A 20,492-nucleotide genomic window follows, 5' to 3' on the forward strand; every position below is an offset into this window, starting at 1 on the left:
TCATAAAAAATCTTTGGTTTACATAGCAATTTCAGAGCTGTCTCAAGTCCTTTTCTTGAGCTTCAATTTATAGCGGTTTTGCCAATTCTAGCTTTAAGCTTCTATTCTCTTCCCAGTTTTAATGATCTATAACCAAATAAATCAGATTTTTAACAAGGAGATAAGCCATCAAATATATTAGAAATATTCACGTTTAGAAGATCATTTTTAATATTAGAAACATTCACATTTAAAAGATCATTTTTACAATATAAGTAAATATGCCCTATTTTATCTGTTTTAAAAATCATCATTTTAATATTTGGTTTCTCATAACATGCAAGGAACTGTAGCTTGAGATATTTAATAGAATTTTGGAGTAAGAAGTTCTTGCAGCAGCACTGTCTGAAAGAACTTTTTGAGATAATGGAATGTTCTATAAATTTGTACTGTCTGATACAATGGCTGCTAGTCATATCTGGCCACTGAGAACTTGCAGTGTGGCTAGTGTGAATGAGGAATTAAATGTTTGATTTAATTTAATTTAATTTAAATTGTCACACATGGCAAGTGACTACCACATTTGATAACATAATCTTAGAGGATGCCCCATGTAATACATATCAGGAGCTAAAAACCTCACGGCACGTCCTGTGATGCAGAATTTCTCAACAGAAACACTGTTGAATAGGGCCAGATAATTCGTTGTTTGCAGGGAGGGAGGTTGCCCTGTGCACTGGAGTGTATTCAGCAACATCCCTGGCCTCTCCCCACTAGATGCTGTTATTACTTGATCTCCAGACGTGACAATGTCTGCAAACATTGCCAGTTGTCCTCTGGAGGTTATAGTCGTCCCAGGCTGAGCACTACTGCCTTTAAGTAAGTTTTCCTTGAGCTCTGTCTTGAAAGTACTCAGGGACCAGGCACCTTACCAGATGGACCAATTCTGTATTGGATTCTTGAAATTATTAGGACATTATTCCACATAAGTGGATGCCCATAAAGTCTCTTCTCTGGACTTAGTTCTTGTTGGCAATTCTAGTAAACTCTTTGTTGAGGAAGAAGGCGGAAATAAACAAGCTAGTTGAAATGTGTATTAACAGGAAGCTCAACACATAGTGGTTAAGAGTGTGAGCTCTAGAACTAGAGACAGGGGTTCAATTTCTGGTTTTGTCAGGAGCTAGCTGTGAGTCACTTGTAAGGTAATTCAGTTCTCTGTTTCTTAGATTTCTCACTTGTAAAATAGGAATGATAATAGTAATGAGAGTTGTTTTAGAATTACATGAGATAATGTGAATAATATGCTTGGTTATTATTATTGTAAGTAATAATGACAAGAATATTCTACTATCGTGCTGTGTTACTTGTTATAATATTTTACCACATGTGATCCTCCCAATGATTTTACAGATAATGGTGTTCCATCTGATAAATGAAAAATGTGGAGGCTCTCATAATTTCAGTGGTGTGCCCAAGTACATGCTTGGTGAGTTGAGAAAGCTAGATTCAAACCCAGTTCATTCAGTTCCAATGGTAGTGTTCTTTCTGCCATACACAAAGAATTCTGCCTGATCTCACCATCTTACATTCTGTATCTGTGAGGGATCAGTCTATGTGTACCAGGTATGGAGAGTTTTACATAGTCATCAGGGATTTATTTATGTAACCTCTGGAAGGGCCAAGGTGTGAAAGTCAGAGAGGCAACCCTCCATGATCTCAGCATGAAACACCAAAGCCAGAAATTCTCAAGAACTGGTGGAAAGCTGTTGTGAAGCTGCATCTGACCATGCATCTAGACACAATCACCTCTGCAGGATAAGGCCTCTGCTTCTCTTCTGCTTCCAGATATCTCTCACTGATGCTTTTACCTGGATCCTGCAGAGAATGGCATTCTGGGAAATGTAGTTCCTGCTTTGCTTCTGCAATGCAGAGGAGACGTAGATGGGGATGGTAGTGATTCTGAGCTGGCAACCAAGAATCCAGCACCTAGCTAAGGCATTCACATAGTCACCAGTGGATTATATGACCCAGGGTGATATGTGGGAAAGGTCATGGGACCAAATGCTCCCTTTAGCACCAATAATTATCAGTGAGTAAGTCATTTCACCTCTCAGGCTCTTTGCCTATCAGAATTGAGTAAAATAACACACAGTGAATGATTCTCACAGAATCTGGAACACAGCGAATGCTCAGTTAGTGTTGGTTGTTGCTCTGCACAGCTATAGACAGACAGGTATATTCTGAAGGCTATTTTCCCTGAGTGTTCTAAATGGTTCAAGGGAGATGATTTTGGGGCAGAGGTTACTAGTTGCCCCAATATCCACTCTTCCTTTCTTCCACAGTGATAGCCTGATGAAGATCATATTTCTGGCCTCTTTTGAAGCTCGCATTCTCACCTGCAGCTGTTGGGGGAGGTGCTGGTGTACCTTCCAAGTCTGGCCTTTGAAGGGAACTGGGCTTGTGTTCCTCGTCCTCTCCCTCTTTTGGCTGACTGAGATGCCGCCATGTTGGTGACAGCCAACTGTGGGCTAGCAGCCATGGATTGAAGGCAGCAGAACAACAAGCCAGAAGGAACTGGGCTCCTTGTCCCTCTGGGACTGCATGTCAGCCAAGACAGCTTGGGCTCAGACTACTATGTGAGTGAGAAATACACTTCTGTCTTGTTGCCACCACTGAGGCTTCTTTGCTGTAGCAGCTTGGCCTGTCTTCTAACTATACACCATTGGATGCAGACACTCCTACATAATTCCTCAATTATTACATGAAGGCAGCTTTCTGTAGGGGTGTGAATGCTCACTTGAGACAGATTTCAAGCCAGAATGGCCAATATCTCACTTACCCAGCTAATTTTATTTGAAAGACAGGTCCTGAAAATGGTGGGTGAACAACAAAAGTGCAAAAAATCCAGGAGAGGCAGAGAAGCGTCTGGAACCAATGCTGAGGGAGCTCAGATACCTAGCAGGGGAAGCAGGCAGCCCTTTAAAACTACAAGGTATACTGTCCATGATGACAGTACAAGAGGGCTGCTAATAAATGCTTTCAGTGAAGAATTCAGGGGCATTTCTTGGCTTTCACGAATAGTGCTAGTATTAAAAACAAACAAACCTGACGAATAGAGCAATGCTTCCCTCAGCTGAATGACTGGGTGATCATCTGTGCTTAGCAGAGCAGCAAGCATGCTTCCAATAATCGTAATTTAAAGATTCCAAGTGGTAAAAGCATCACATTGAAATATCTGTTGTCTGCATGCTGCCCTGGCTACACAGACACAAAGAAGTGAAAGGTACTGCTGCAGTCACTGGGATCTCGGCTGGCACGATTATCGTGGCATTTACTACGTCATAACCTCATCTGTTGTATAGACGTCCTTTCTCTAGACTGTGAGCCCTCTATGAATTATTTGCCTTTGTACCTTCTGCTCCTATAATGGTCAATAAATATTTAAATGGATGAATCTGCTCAACCTCTTTACTCTTCTGTGACTTGTTCAAAGTCAAAATTAATAATAGAAAAAATCTGATTGTTTTTTTTTTTCTTCTATGTGAAGTGTTCTATTTTTTCCAGGGGATGAATGGCTAAATCTCTTATTAGGCATCCGCTAACCCAGATGCACACACGCACACAAACACCAAGGCATATAAGCAAACACAAAACACACGTAAACACGGAGTCCCACACAGCACACACAAATTCACACACAAAAACATGGGTTCTACACTTGAATTTCAGGCAAATGATGAGCAATATTTTAGGATAAATGAGTTTTAAATATTGCATACACAAACACACATATGGGGCATACTTACCTGAAAAGAATTATTTGCCGTTTACTTGAAATTCAAATTTTACTGTGTGCCCTGTATTTTTATTTGCTAAGTCTGGCAACTCTACCATGAACATACACATGGATATATGTGAAGAAACACAGACAGAAACACATAAGCAAGTACACACACAGACACATACACCCCTAAGATTTAGTTCCTCCTAATAGATCTTGCCACTGCCAAACCGGTCATCAGATGACCTATCCCAGATTTCCTTAGACAATTGGGACATGTCAGTGTCTTGGGAGGGAAGCAGAAGGCTGATTCTCCACTCATAGTAGTTCTGCGTGGAGGAGGGAAAGGGGAGCCTTATTCTTCAGTTATATGACCAGTTGTTTTAGAAAGGGCATACTTCCCTCCAAATATTCTCTCTCTCTCTCTCTCTCTCTCTCTCTCTCTCTCTCTCTCTCATGAATATCCACCCCCCCTTCCGCCCACTCCTCATAATCAAGCACCACTTTGGCCATAATTAGCAATTCCTTCTACATGATTTTGTAAAGAGAGTCAAGCTCCAGAGAGAAGATTGTTCCCCCCCCCCCACAGAAATCTATGACACTGAGTTTACAAATATGTTTGGCGATGAATGATAGGGTGGGTTTGTATGAAATTCCACATCTGTTTAGGGTGTAACTGTGTACCTTTAACTTAGAGATCCTCTGGGTAATTCTTGACACCACTTACCTTATCACCATCTGTCCCATAACCCTTCACAATTAGTGCCTTAATGTCTATTGAGTCCATCTCAGCAATGTCTTGGATATGCTTTTTACCCTCCATTCTCATGGCTACTGGCCATTCCTTACCTCTTACCATCTCTCATCTGGATGTTGACCTCAGCCCCTACTGCATCCCCCTAACCTGCCAACTAATTCATCTTCTGCAAAGATACTCGACTAGAACTCTCAGTGTGCAAGTTTGATCATGATCCTCCCTTCCTTGGAATCTTTTGATGGCACTCCATTTTCTCCACCATGAAACCTGAACTTTCAGTATGTCCTGAAAGGCTCTTCTCTCTCAGAACCCATTCCAACCTAGTTTCCACTTTCACCTCAGATATTCAGCCTGATCCCACAAAAATGAATGATTTTTCCCACAGATGGTCACTTCCATTGTTCAGCCTTTCTCCCATCATCATTCTCTGTGCGTGAAGCATTCCTCACCTCCTTCCTTGCCTACTGAATTAATTATCCTTTAGATCACATTACATATCCTCTCCAACCCCATCCCACAAGGCCTTCCACTCCTGTAGAATCAATTACTCCCTCCTCTGTGTACCCATGGTCTTTGACATATACTTCTCATTTACCACTATAATTATTTATTAATATTTACAAGCCACTCTCCCCTCATCCTCAAGCTTGTGAGCTTTTCTGGGGTAGAGGTTAACTCTTATTCGTATATGAACCACCAGTATTTAGGATAGTGTCTGCCACAGAAAAGGGTCTTAGGAAATGATGTTGTTGGTAGAATGTTACTGGGCAGCAGTGTGGGTTGGGGTTACTAGCAGAGGCTTTGGAATCAAGAGACCAACATTTGACTCAAGAAAATACCATTTATCGGTTCCATGACCTGTAGCAAGTTATGTGATATCTCTGTGGTAGGCAGAATAATGTCCCCCATCTGCCCCCTGAAAAGAGGTTCATGTCCTCAGCGTCAGAACCTGTGAAAATGTTACATGGCAGAGGGAAAATAAGATTGCTAATCAGCTGACCTTAAAAAGGGGCGGGGTATTCTGGATTATCCAGGTAGCCCCACCATCATCACAAGTGGCCTTAAAAGTAAGAAACTGAGGCAGAGAGAGATCAGAGTGATGCAGTGTGAGAGGGCTCAACCCACCATTGCTGGCTTGGAAAATGGATGAGGGTCAGGAACCAAGGAACATGGGCACCCTCTAGAACACTAGAAAAGAGAAGGAAACATATTCTCCCCTGGAGCTTCCAGTAGGGCATGCAGCTCTGCCAATACTTTGGCTTTAGCCCAGTGTGTCCCATTTCAGACTTCTGACCTCCAGAACTGTAAGGTAATGACTTCGTGTTGTTTTTAAGTCACTAAGTTTGAAGTAATTGTTACAGCAGCACTAGGAAACTCATACAAGCTCTAAGCCTGTTCCTTCTTCGGAAAATGAAGACAATGATAATTCCAGTCACACAGGGTAGTGTAGGGAACCAAATAAGCTAATTATGTAATGCACTGGAATAGTGCTTTGCATGGAAAGGGTGCTGAAGAAAGGCAGGAGTCAAAGTAATAGCTATAGTATTAGTACTCCCACTAATAATGTTGTCATTTAAAGCAGGAAGGGGGTAAATTGGGACTTAAAAGAAATACCAAGGAAGCAGCAGTCTGATTGAGTTGTTCATAATATGGTGATGAGAAGGGACTGAATCTGCTGCCCTGGAGATGCCCCAGGACCCTCTGCAATGACAACAAAAGGAAATCACCACCACTCCCCTTCCCATTTGAAATTCTATAATAATTATGGCTGTGCATTTGTAGGATGTCATTGGTTACACAGCTCTTTATATCAGCCTGTAGCTGGTCAGGTAGAGAGTCACTCTATTTCTCAATGATTTTTCTTGGATGGAGAAATTTCTTACCTTTGCCTTTTGAGAAAGCTCAGGATCTTACATATGTTTCAGGGCTGTCATAAAGGTAGAAGAGCTTGCAGCTTACATTCATTCGAGGATCAGATACTGTGGAAGTTGAATACAAATGAGCATTATTGTTGGTGTTGTTATTTATTATTATTATTATTATTCAGTAGGGAAATAAGCCAGATTACATTAACCAGGTTATTCATTATGTATTTGATATGAACTTAGTGTGTTTAATATGTGTTTAATATTGTGTTTAATATGACTTTCAAGATTAGAGGTCTGTATCAAAGTCAATGCCATAAGACAACAAAGACTAAACATACAACTCTTTAAGAATCTATTCTAATTAGTTTGCACAAACACTTAGGTGACTTGTTTTTTTAATTGTGTCTCCTGGCTCTAACTGGATGGAACTGGATAAAGGCATGATGTGTCAAACCTCAGGCAAATTTCACTGATGGGCAGAGATGTTTATATTCAGGAGAAACCCTTAGCTAAATTCTTAGCAGACTAGTTAGCATCCACTCTCACCAGTACTTTGGTCTTCAACATAGAAAGCTTTGTTAATGTAAATTTTCTGCCTTTTCCCATCTCACTCCCCAGTCTCATTTGGAGGGGCTATGGAGCAACAGAGTGGCCACAGGAAGCAAGGAAATGAGGCAGTGAGGGAAGGAACAGGGTGAAGAAAATGGGGTAATTGTTGAGCCCCCAATCTATATTGGGCTCCTACTTTGCAGATGTTAAACCCATTGAAACTTCCTATGGTCCTGCAAGGTAGCCCCCTTGTCACATACGGGATCCTGCCGAACTGTAAGCTTCATAACTATATCATCACTGTATCTCCAGGGATTAGTATGTACATTAATGTCTCAGTTGAATGACTTGTCAGAGGTTGTACAGACAGTGGTGGAGCCAACTTTTAGACCCACATCACATTTTGTCTGCACATCAACCCACAGTGACCACATCCTGGACACCTGAGTTTCCCAGCCAAGACTTTAAACAGGGCAGTCATGGCACCTATCTTGCAGTGTGAAGAGTTATGGCATGAGGTGCTCCTTCTGACCTGCCACGTCTTCACTCACAGCCTGGGTCTGTGTGTGTTTGCACGTCGGGAGGCTGGCTGATCCTGGGAGAGAATGGAGATATATGGGAGGTGGAATCATGAGCTCCACTCCTGCCTACCTGCCTCCTTCAATCGAACACACACATCTGTACTATAGTGTGCAGTTCTGTCGCTGTAAGAGTATGTGACATCTCAGGACAATATTACCCAAATTGCTTTAATCCTTCTGCTAAGAAGAAAAAAAAATAAAGCTGGTTTTCCCTCCCTCCAAGCAGTCCCATGGACTCTATGTTAGTCTAGTTCCTTTGAATAAAAGTTTACCCTGACACAGGAGTCAGTGTTGATGGGCTCTATAGGGTGGCTAGTTCAAAGACGATGGAGTGTCAACCCTCAGGCAAAATTTCTCCTGGGGTGGAATTAGAGGGCTGAAACATCACATGGTAATGCTATTAGATTTGAAACACTAACGGAGGGACTATCTTTGCTTTTGCTTTTTCTCTAATAGAAACATTAAACAGCAAACAAGTGTCATTTCTAGACATAGAGCTAGTGCTCAAAGAAATTTTGCAAACATTACCCAGTCTTTCTGGGTAGGAATATAGAGCTTGGAAAAACTGCCACAGTTTATTAATTCCATTTGTTTTCAAAGAATAGGATGATTTTTCATACGGCAATGTTAAAGAGCCCTAGCCCATAAAAAGTGATTTTCCAAGGGTTTTCCTATACATATCCCAATTGTGATCATTTGTTTTTCATGTCTTTTAGTTTTCCTCTATTTCTGGACTAACACAAGAAAGTGTTATATGAATGTTATTTATTTTTTTGAGAGAGACAGAGAGAGAGCATGAGCAGGGGAGAAGAGAGAGAGAGAGAGAGAGAGAGAGAGAGACACGGAGGGTCTGAAGCAGGGTCTGCACTGACAGCAGAGAGCCAGATGTGGGGCTCAAACTTATGAACCACAAGATCATGACCTGAGCCGAAGTCGAAAGCTTAACCAACTGAGCCACCCAGGCACCCTAAAAAAAGTGTTATTTGACATGGAGAGGTGCATATGTCCACTGCAATTGTACTCTTTTCCATTAAAAATAAGCTTCTTTGTTTTATTTAATCCTTTGCCTTAGATTCTATATTGTCAGATACTATTGCCGCCCCAACTTCATTGTATTTACTTGGTGGATCTCTACCTCCTTTCATTTAAAATTTTCAGATTATTTGCTTTAGTTGTATCTCTTGTTGTTGTTGTTGTTGTTGTTTTAAATTCCTGTTCAATGTGAAGCCTTTGTCTCATCATAGGGAAAGTAACTGATTTATATTCATTGTTTGATCTCTTTCTTGTCATCTCTAAGAATTTAATGTTTTTATGTTTCTACAGTAATATATACTTTTTCACACTAAATGATGTATATTGTTGTTCTCTCTCCTTTGTTTTCTTGGTTGGCCTGCTCAGAATTAAATCCATTTTATCTATCAGTTCTGTTTCAAATTTATGAATTTCAGTTTATATGTTTATTAGTCCTTTTTTAGGGTCAGTATTTGGTAAAAGCATAGCCAAGTATTCTTACTCTTCTTGAAATGTCTTTGAGATAGCTTTGGCCATACCCCATTAAAATGAATCCATTCTAGTCATTACAATGACTTTCTAAATCATCCTTAATTGCAGTTTTGATTTCTTCTTTGGCTCCAGTGTTATTTAGCTGGGTTTTTTTTCACTTTCCAAGTAGAAGTTTTCAAAACCATTTGCCACTAACTTTCAATTTTATTGCACCGTGATAAAAAATCAGTTTGTATAATGTCTTTTTTGGAATAATTGAGATTTGCTCTGTGGCTCAAGATACCAATTTTTATAAATGTACTATCAATAGTTGTAATTAGTGTAATTCATGATAGATAAAAATAGAGATACAAGCTTATTAATTATATTAATTTTGTAAACTTTATAGTTTTCTCTACTACTCTCCAGATTCTTGGACATCCATAGTGAAATTTCCTATTTGTCATATTTTCTGTCAATTTCTCCAGTTTTATATTTTTAAAATATTTTATTTTTTTGTTTGTAATACTTCTATATAATATATTCATATTCATTTTAACAATTAATTTCTTTCTGAATTTGTCATCTTATTTTGTACTTTTAAACATATTTTCCTCCTCTTTTGCTTTTTTTTCTTTTCCTATTTTTCTCTTTCATAGGACAAATTTTCCTAATTTTTTCCTTATTTCTTTAGAAATTAAAATTTGTCATTTTGGCATGCCAATGATAGTCTTTAAATTGAAAAAGTGTATATTTCTCAATTAATACCAAGGATGAAATAATGCATTTTTGATATTTGTATAAACATAACAGATTATAGTACCCTTCTCTTTCCTTCCTCCCTTTTTGCCTAGCATCTCTCCTTAGGTTTTGTCAATAGATAGTGGGCTTTCCATCCAGATTAATAAGAATTGTCATGATTTTTTATGTTATTGATGAGGGAGCAGGGGGCAAGCTGAAGGCAAAATACAGATGAACAGCATTCCCCTCCCCATAAGGTGGAATATGTGTGATATTCCTCGGACACTCCTGGCTACTCAATAACAAAGGAAAGGGGTTTAAGTGCTTGCAATGGTAATGTGGGAAACTAAGGCAAATGAAAAGTTGAATTCCCTTACTGCCTACAGTCCATTGACAAGTCCTTGAAACTGGCAGAGTGGCCTCCCCCTAGGATCTCAGCTACCTGGATTGATGACATTTTACTAGGGGCAAAAGAGAATCTTAGCTTAACGTTATCCCAACCTCGAGGATCCTGTGAGTCTACTTCCTTTATCTTAACTCTCCCAAGACAGATGCTGGCAACCATACTCCAAGCTTATGGCTTCCTGATATACATCTGAAGTGTCTCATGACTGAGGTTTTATTAAACAGTAATAAATGGTGTTTCCCTAGCAACAGCTAGCCTCTCAAGGTCCTGGAAACCTCGTTTCCAAAATTCCTTAGAGACTCATTCTACCCCTGACCCCCTCCCAACCTGAGGGTATATAATGTGTTACCTATCACAACCCCATGCAGCTCTTCCTGCCCCATGGGTCCTATCCCTGTGCTTTAATAAAATCACCTTTTTGCACCAAAGACATGTTCAAGAATTCTTTCTTGGCCATTGGCTCTGAACCACCCCTCCATCACCCCAAAACCTCATTATGAACATTAAAGAATTACTCTTAACATTTGCATTGTTGTATTCCAAGTTAATATCAATTATTTAGATGAATTCAAAATTTTACTTATTTTATTGCTCATCTCCATTAATTTCCTAGCCAACTTCCAGATTTAAGTTTTTGGTCTGGAGCATTTGTGCATCAATACTTCTTCAACTAATTTTTATTAAGGAAAATATGTGGATGCTATGCTTCTTAGTTCTTACATGTATGAGACTCTCTTCTGATGGCTCCTGCACATGTTAAATATCACTTCATTAGATGTGAAACCCTTAGGTCACATATTTCCCTCTCAAATGCTGTGGTTACTCTCTATTGACTTTCAGCATGTGGTATTTTTAACAAGTCTGGTGCCAACTGAGCTATTTTTATATTTAGGAGACAACCTGTTTTTAATCCTTGAATTCCTGTAAGATGTTTCTCTTTGTCATTTGAGTTTAAACCTTCTACCACATAGATGTGCATTCCTTTTCAGACATTTTGCCTAGAGACTCTTTTGTATTTCTTTTCAGATATTTGTACTTAGAGACCCTTTTGCTCTGAAGCCTCCAGTCTTTTCAAATCAAGGCATTTTTCTTCTATTATTTGTTTAATGATTGCTTCTGCTCCTTTGCTCTGCCTTGCTTCCGGAATCTCTCTTTCAGATGAAACACACATACATACACTCACATAATCCTCTGGGTCTACTTTTCATGTCTTTTATATTTCTGCACATTGCACATTAGCTGTTTTTTTTTTTTTTTGGCCTGGCTTTTGGGAGTCTTAATCTCATCTTCTTATGCACTCACATGTGTCTAGAGTTTCCCCATCTGCTGAAGGCAGCTTCTATTGCATGTTTAAAAAGAACAAACTATTGACTTACTTTTAGTAATACAAATAACAAGTTAATTCATCTTATTAAGGTTAAAGCGATTCAAGTAAAACGAAAAACTGCCCTTAACATCTTCTCAACCCACTTCCCTTCCCCAAATTAAAAAGATGTATATGTATGTGTGTGTATGTTTCTATATCTTTTTCTGTATATTTACATCCATATAGAAATGTATGCTTTTGGGTTTTCTTATCATTATTTGCAAAGAATCTTTCTATTCATGCGGTTTTGCAATTTGTGTTTTTCATTCAACAAGTAGTGGAGGTCATTGCATGCTGGCTTGGGTAAGGTTTCCTGGGAAACAGAAGCCTAGGGCGAGAGCTGCGTGTAGGGGGTTGATTGGCTACTGCTCTTAGGAATTACACCTGTGGGAGAGGAGAGGAAGGAGATTGAACAGAGGGAGAAGGTAAACTGCAATGCAGCCACAGCAAAGCTCTCAGTCATCTCTTAGGGGGCTTGAAAGCTTCTCAAACTCATCTCAAATTGGGGTAAGGGGGCCATTGGCACCAGAAATTGGATGCGAACTACCCCTAAAGGGGCCATGACCTGGTGTGAGGCAGATCCCTTGACCAATACCTACAGGTCTAATATTACAAAAGTTATGTGTGGTAACTTTTGAAGTAGATAATCCAAAAAAGAATACTCTGTTCCAGAGGCTGCTCATTGTAGATCAAATGATGAACACATCCATTTTGACTGAAATGTTAGTGATATAATAAAAAAAAAATTAACATGAACATTTTCAAATACACCAAAAGGTAAAGAACAATACAACAAACCCTCATATTACCAGCACCGAGATTCAACAATTATCAAGATACTGCAATATTTTCTTTACTTTTTTTTTCTTTTTTTGAAGTATTTAAAAAAGAATCCCATCAAATATATACCATGGTGACTATAATTAACAATATTGTATTATATACTTGAAAATTAAGGGAATAGATTTTAAAAGCTATCACCATGAAAAATGATAATTATGTGAAGGGATGAAGATGTTAATTAACTTTATTGTAGTAATCATTTCACAAGATATTCACATGTCAGATCATCACGTTCCAGACTATTCCTTAATTTTTTTGATCTTTATCATGGAAATTAGGGAAGCAAGGGAGTTAAATATGGGATTTCTCATAGACCTCATCAAACCTACCAGTTCAAACAAAAAAACCATTTTTTTTTTTAATTTACACAAATGCAATGGGTTAGTGAGCCATTACTTTTGCTTAAAAGTCATACATACAACGCTCTGGTTAGAATATGTGTCAAAAGAGTATAAATACCTCCTGTGTACTCTAAGTTCTGTTACTAACTTAGCTATTGAAGCTTTTATTTTAAAATATTTGCTTATTCACCTTTCTCTCCGTGTATGGGGTTCCCAGGGTTTCACAGCTTTGTGTTTCCTATAGCAAAATGTACTCTTACTATGAAACAGAGGTGTTCATTATCTCCTTTACTTCTTTTTATTCCTCATGTTGCTCCAAAGTTGTCAAATCGTTTATTTTTTTCCTAAGAAAGGAGCACCACCTGAAACTAGAAGGCTCAACTCTCTGGAGACGGTTTGTCTTTTCCTCTTTAAAAAGCCTTTAATATGGTAATGTACAATGTCTGTCTCCCACTGCACCAGTTAATTTGGTTTCCTAACTCCTATCCAACCATCACTGTGCCAGGGAAATACTTTGTTCTGGGTCTTGCTCTCTAGGGGATTAACCCAAACAATTTAATTTCAACCCAGTGACATCTTTAGCTTTTCAGAAAGTCCTGCCATAATATTACTGCATGATATAAATATGATTGGCGGAGTCACAAATCAGGGAGTCATGTGACCTACCCACTCTGTTCTCATACAAAGGCCAAGATTACACAAACCCCTAAAAGGCAGACATCTCCAAGGGAAACTTAAAAAAGAAAAAAAATCATTAGAGAATGTGAGCATGAGAAGTAGAAATAACAGGGACTTAGGAGTTTGACTTCTTTAAATTTCAGCCTTGCTGAATCTCAGATTCCTCTTCTACAGAGTAGGGATATCAACAATATTGCCCAGGACAGGTCAGAGAAGAGCCTCAACTAAGTATCCCATCCCTCAGTAGTTCTTAAATTTTTCATGTGCAAGTAATTTATTGGAATCTGTTTTACCACTTTCCATTGCAAAGTTACTAATTAAAAAAAAAAACTATTTTGTGGGTACTTAATATGTGCCAGGTTCTGCTTTAAGTCCTTTACCTGCATTGTCATGGCACTCCTACAGAATTGGTGCTGTTATTATCCCTGTGGAAATAAACAAAGGCCACCCAAATGAGAACAAACAGAAGCTGTTCAAGGCTTGCTGTAGGAGAGGAGTCAGTCACCATCACTTGCATTAGGTAGATTCAGAGGCAGTCAGAGGGGTGGGAAAGCTTTAAAGACGGGCAGTCTTCAGGTAGGCTCTGACTGGAGGCTGTTGGCAGGGGAAGCAAGAGGTGGGCTAATTTGACGTCGCACATCTTATGTGATTTGTTTGGAGAGTAGACTTGGCTTTCTCTGGTTGGTTCTGAATTGGAAGGAAGGGTAAAAAATTAGAGAAGCTGGCAGTCATTGGCCACATGCTCCAGACCTTGTGGTTTGGCTTCCTGGACTGGTTGCTGCAGATGTAGAAGACCAGAGTTCTACTGTCACACGTGGTCTGACCATTGTCCGTCTGTATATTCGGTCTCTCATCCCCACCTTACAGTTGAGGACACTGAGGCACCGAGAGCTTAAGTGACTCGCTCAAGGCATTGCAGCCAGTACGGGCAGAGTTGGGATTTGGACCAGGCAGGTGGGTCAGAGTCAGAGCTCAGCTCACCAGGCTCCACCCCGGCTTCTTCCTAGCAGCCCCGGGCCTCCCCCAGCTCCTCCCCTTGCCGCAATGTTGCCCAGAGAAGCTTGCGTCACTCTCCTTGCCTCCCTTTCCTCAGCTAGAAGATAATTAGAAAAAATAAAAGCCAACCCTTTCACGGGATTTTTATGAGAATTCAAGGAGCTATCTGCCATGAAGTCGTGGCACACGGTAGATGCTCTGAATGTGTATCTTACTTTTGAGAAAACAAGAATGCACTTTGTAAATACAGACTGGTTTCTAAGTCCAGTTTATAATTATCTGTATCTTCAAATCTTTTTGTTTTTGACAAGGAGGTTGGGGAAGTTTATTTGAAATGTATTTTAGGCAGCTTTTCTCTGGAAAGAATAAGGTGTTATGGCTATACATGCCCACTACTACTTTTAATAAAATACAATATCTAAAAACTTCCTCATCACTTCTTCAAATCCTTTGCATTGAAACTGTCCCAGCTTGAAGCATTTCGGCTGTTTTCCTTCCTCTGGCAGCCCCACGGCAACATCTGCTTTCTATTTACAGAGCCGAACCCGCAGCCCCGAGCCAGTCTGATTAATTAGAAATTACCACAGCAGGGTACATCCCTTCCTGCCCTCCCCAAACACAACAGTGAATCTTTTTTAATCCTCTCAATAACCAGTTCATATCCCCCAAGTTAAAGCACTTGGCCTTTATAGTCATCTTATTCCAGGCCGAATCAGAGGCCAGCGACTGGCCTGATCACATTCCTGGTTAGGCTGCCTGAGTTACTTTGGGGAATGAATGGTCCAAACCAGACTCCTGAGAACCTCAGGCAAGTGGGAGAATTGATATGCAGGAATATGGGATTCTCCAAGAGTTAGTACTAAGCTCATAGGGACAGAAAATACAGGGGAATGAAGGTTGAATGAGATCCAGAAAGTTATTTAGAGCGGACATCTCCTTCCAGCTCTGCACACACATCCTGTGTAACCTACGAATAAGTCACAACCTTAGTACAGCATTCACCCTCCATGGTCGCCAAGGGGTTTACATGGAATTACAGATACAAGTGCCGTGATAAACTCCACCCACTCCAAGAAGGGCATGATATTTTTCCAAGGAAGTCATCTTACCAAATTGTACAGAGATTCCACAGCTGTAATTCACCGGTGCAGACCATAGTCTGAGGCATAGATTGGCTCATGTTATCGTCAGAAGACTGATTTTTCTAGAAAAGAAAAATGAGAAGCTGGTTTTTTAACCTGCGTCGTTTAACCCCCAGCCACTTTCCATAATGCCTCATCTCTATAAGGAACCTGGAACACATGGAGGAAGAAGACTGGAAGCAAGCTAAGATGAGGGGACTCTGAGTTTGTGCCTGACTGTGTGCTTGACATTATACACCTTTTGACATTTTGTCACTTAACACAACAACTCGATGGGTTCAACATCACAAACAAGAAAACTGATGTTGATAGAGGTTATGTGAAATGCCTAAGGTTACACAGGTAGTAAATTTCAACTGAAACTCTCCTCAAGCCCATGAGCTATATGATACACTGTCTCAGAGGGAAACATTTGCTTAAGCATGGAGAATGTAAAATTAGCAACATTTTTTTTTTTTTAATTTCTATGCTCCCAGTCCCTTCCATACCTTTTCTCTAATCCTCACCGCAACCCTATAGGAAAAGTGTTTTCAATTAAGAACTGCTGCTGAGAGGGACTGGCTTTCCCCGTGTTACACAATTAAGTGGGAGAGATGGGATTTGAAGCCAGGTCTGTCTGCTCCCAAAGGAACTGCATCTTTTCACTACATCACACGAAACGAGACAGACTGAAAAGTGATACTCACTCAGCTCTAAGCCAAAGAACGTCCTTTGAAAACATTTCTCAGTGCTCGAACTCTTGGCCATAGCAGCTCTGGGTCACAAGGAGAGGGGCTGGCCGGGCAGAGGGGCTGACAGAAAGTCTCTGGTCTGTAAAATCTCATTTGGCCTTTCTTTGTACTACCTTGTTCCCTTTCTGCTCTGCCATTCTCTCTCACTATCAACTTTGCACGTACCATTGTCCCCGTGAGCCCATGAGCTCGTGAGCCCAGGAGTTTTCTTTTATTTCTCTGAGAATCTTAACTTTGTGGCCAACTGCACATAAAAAGTTCTTGGTGCAGATATTCAGATGGCAAGGGAAGGAGGGTTATCACTGGAGGAGGGCCTGTAGGCTGTATCCTAAGAGGACTGGGTCAGGAGGGGATTTTAGCCAGTCCTCAGTGCAGGTGGCTCAGAAACCTGACCTAGTCAACACACAGTGGGTGTGGCTTCATCTCTCAGAAGCTGAGTCACACTGGTCACACTCATGAGTCTAATGGGTTGATATATAACTGCCAATTTACTTACTGAACTGAGGACTAACTGTACGGATATAGGAACACTTGATGCTTACTACGGTTTTCTGTCCGCAGGATTGAACCAACATTTACTAGAGATGTCCTTTGCTATGCTTTCTTGCCAATGCATTCCCATCCTTGGAGACATGAATAAGTTCTGCCATGTAATTTTCAAGTCTTGAACCAGGGAGCTATATATTTTTTTTTATAACTTTAAAGTAAATCTATATATCTCCTGTAGATCAATTCGGTGTTGATCTTATAGTTTAAATCTAAACGTAATGTTCCTTTCATTTATAAGTTATGGCAGGAGAGGGCATCAGACTGCAGGTTTTAGCTACTGACAACACTGAGCACTTGTTGCATGAATAAATTAATCACTAAATAGGTGTTTATTCCCATCATTCCGATGAAGCTATTCTTGTCAATATAGCCAGTGACCACCAACTGCTAAAATATTGGTTAATTCTCAATTGTAAACTCAACAGCATTTCACACAGCTCATCTCTCTTGTCCTTGATTTGGTTTCTTCACTTGGTTCCTATATCAATGGTTATCCCTCCAGAGCCTCTTTTACTGGTTCATTCTCTTTTTCCCAACTTCTTTACATAGACTGCCTCAGACTGTGTTCCTTTCCATACAAGGGAATCTCATAGTCTTATGGCTTTAAATATCACCTTCATGTGGACACTGCCCCATTTCTATCTCCAGCCTAGACTTCTCTCCTGAGCACAAGGTTCATGTGTCCATCTAATTATTTGACATCTCTACTTGGATACCTTATGAACATCTCAAACATAACATATCCAAACCTAAATTCCTTATCTTGTGGCTTATGTAACTGAGTTTTGGCCTGTGGAATGTGAGTGGAAGTATACAATTTTCTCAGTCTAGGCCATAAAAATTTTTTGTGTAATCCTCTGTTGATTTTATGTCTTCTGGCTGGAAGTTGAATCCATGGGTAATCTTGAATGAAAATGGATCCATACCAATGCACATCATAATGAAATGTAAAAACACTGACTATAAGCAGAAATGTTTCCTAAGAGGAGAAAATAGATGGCCTTCCCATGAATTCTATCAAATATTTAAAGAATTCACACCAATTATTTGAAACATCTTCCAAAAAATAGAATAAGGAACACTTCTTAATTTGTTCTAAGAGGCCAGCATTACTCTGATACCAAAGCTAAAGACATCACAAGAAAAAGTAAAACTACACACCAATATCCTTATAAATATAGATGTAAAATTCTTAACCAAATACTAGAAAACCAGCAGCATATCGAAAAGTTTTTACACATGACCTAGAGGAATTCTCCCAGAATACAAAAGTAATTAAACACACAAAAATCAATCAACGGAATATACCACAATGACAGAAGGAAGGGAAAAAAAAGACCTATATGATTATCATGATATATACAGAAAAAGCATTTGACAAAATCCAATAGCTTTTCATAATAAAAACACTCAACAAATCAGAAATAAAAAGAGAATTTCCTCAACCCAATAAAGGGCATTTATGAAACAGCCACACTTAACGTTTTTAAGGGTGAAAGGCTGAAAGCTTTCCATCAGAATATGACAAGAATGTCCACTTTGGCCACTTCAACTCAACAATGTGCTGGAAAGTTCTTGCCTGTGCAATTAAGCAAGACATCTAAATAAAAGGTATATTGACTGGAAAAGAAGAATTAAAACTGTTTCTAACCATAGAGGACATGTTCTTATGTACAGAAAACCCTAAAACAGCTATCAAAAGTGATTAAAATTAGACGAGTTCCTCAAGGTTACAGAACAAAAGATGGACATACAAAAATTAGTTCTATTTCCAAGTACCAGCAATGAACACTCTGAAATGAAATTAAGAGAACAACCTGATGTACAATAGTGTCAAGAAGAATAAAATACCTATGCATAAATTTAAGCAAGGAACCGCAAGACTTGTATACAAAAATCGTAAAATATTGTTGAAGGAAATGGAAGAGGCCCAAAATAAATTGAAAGAGATCCTGTGTTCATGGATCAGAAAACTTAATATCGTCAAAATGCAATACTCTCCAAAGCAATCAACAGATTTAGTGCGTTCCCTCTCCACCAAGGCCTCTCTGATGGCCTTTTTATAGAAATGGAAAAGCTCATCCTAAAATTCACATGCAGGTGTAAGGAACCCTGAATAGCCAAAACAGCCTAAAAAAAGAACAAAGGAGTACTCACACTTCCTGATTTCAAAACATGCCATAAAGGTTTGTTTTCAAAGCTAACACACACAGTATGGCAGGAAGACAGACATATAGATGAATGGGATTGAACTGAGAGGCCAGAAACAAACCGATGCATACAAGGTTAGCTGGTTTTCAACGGGCATGCCAAGACCTTTCAATGGAGAAGGAACAGTCTTTTCAACAAATGGTATAGAAACAACTGGATATTCACATGCAAAAGAATGAATTTGAACATCTACCTCATAGTATACACAAAAAGTAACTTGAATAGAAGCGCAAATGTAAGAGCAAAAACTATCAAACTCTTTGAAGGAACTGTAGGGGTAAATCTTCACGACCTCAGATTAGGCAACAGTTTCTTAAATATGACATCTGAAGGACAAACAATAACAGAAAAAAAATAAAATGGACTTCATCAAAATTTGCAAAAATTGTGCATCAGGGAATACTATTGCAAAAGTGAAAAAACCCACAGAATGAGAGAGAATACTTGTAAATCATGTATCTGATAAGGATCTGGTACTAGAAATATATAAAGAACTCAAACAAGGATGCAAAGACAAACAACTTATTCTAAACATGGGCAAAGGACCTGACTAGACATTTCTCCAAAGAAGATAAACAAATCAACGTCAGTATCCATTAGAGGAATCCAAATCCAAATCACTTTTACAGCCATTAGAATAATAATAACAGCAGTTTAATAAAATGGAAAATTAGAAGTGTTGACAAGGATATAGACAAATTGGACACCTTGTATACGGGTGATGAGAATGTAAAATGTTGCAGGTTCTGTGGAAATTAGCTGGGCAGTTCTTCAAAGTGGTAAACATGCAGCTAGCCTATGACAGCAATTCCCCTCCCAGGTGTATACCCAACGGAACTAAAGACAGATGTTCACACAAAAACTTGCACAGGAATATCTGTAGTAGCATTACTTATAATGACCAAAAGTAGAAACAACTCAAATGTCTATCAACTGATTAATAGCTAAAGAAATGTGGCGTATTCTTACAATGGAATAGTATTCATCCATAAAAAGAATAAAGTACTGATATGTGCTACAACATGGAAGAACACTGAAAACATTATGCTAAGTGAAAGAAGCCAGCAACAGAGAGCCACATATCGTACGATTCTATGTATATGGAATGTCCAGAAGAGGCGAATATATAGAGACAGAAGGTAGATTTGTGGTTGGCAGGACTGGGATTAGGGAAGAATGTGGAGTGATTGCCTAAATGGTAAGGAGGTTTTTTTCTGGTGGGGGAAAGGATGAAAATATTCTGGAATTAAATAATGGTGAAGGTTGCACAACAGTGTAGATATACTTAGCGCTGAGTTTTACACCTTAATGTGGTTAAAATGGTACCTTTTATGTTATGTGAAGTTCATCTCAATAAAAAAAAAAAAAAAAAAACAATTCCAAAACGAGGGTGTAAACCAAACAACAGGAACTTGGGATCCAGGAATCAGAAGATGAAAGAGGAGAGAACCCAACTGGATGACGGTGACGGAGAGGGCAACCGGCTCAGAG

The 20,492-nt window shown here is 39.3% G+C and overlaps 1 long non-coding RNA gene across 1 annotated transcript in view; it reads right to left on the bottom strand.

The window, feature by feature from the left end:
* Nucleotides 1-15,565, bottom strand: part of LOC109248451 (uncharacterized) — a 29,762-nt gene extending 14,197 nt beyond the window's left edge. The window contains exons 1-2 of the long non-coding RNA XR_008420350.1: nucleotides 15,478-15,565; nucleotides 6,401-6,496 (exon numbers count right to left, since the gene is read on the bottom strand). This is a non-coding gene — a long non-coding RNA (uncharacterized LOC109248451). The remainder of the gene's footprint in view (nucleotides 1-6,400; nucleotides 6,497-15,477) is intronic.
* Nucleotides 15,566-20,492: the final 4,927 nt, after the last annotated feature.

Source organism: Panthera pardus, unplaced genomic scaffold (assembly GCF_024362965.1).
Source record: "Panthera pardus isolate Hobbes unplaced genomic scaffold, ASM2436296v1 HiC_scaffold_8, whole genome shotgun sequence".
NCBI classification, from domain to species: Eukaryota; Metazoa; Chordata; class Mammalia; order Carnivora; family Felidae; genus Panthera; species Panthera pardus.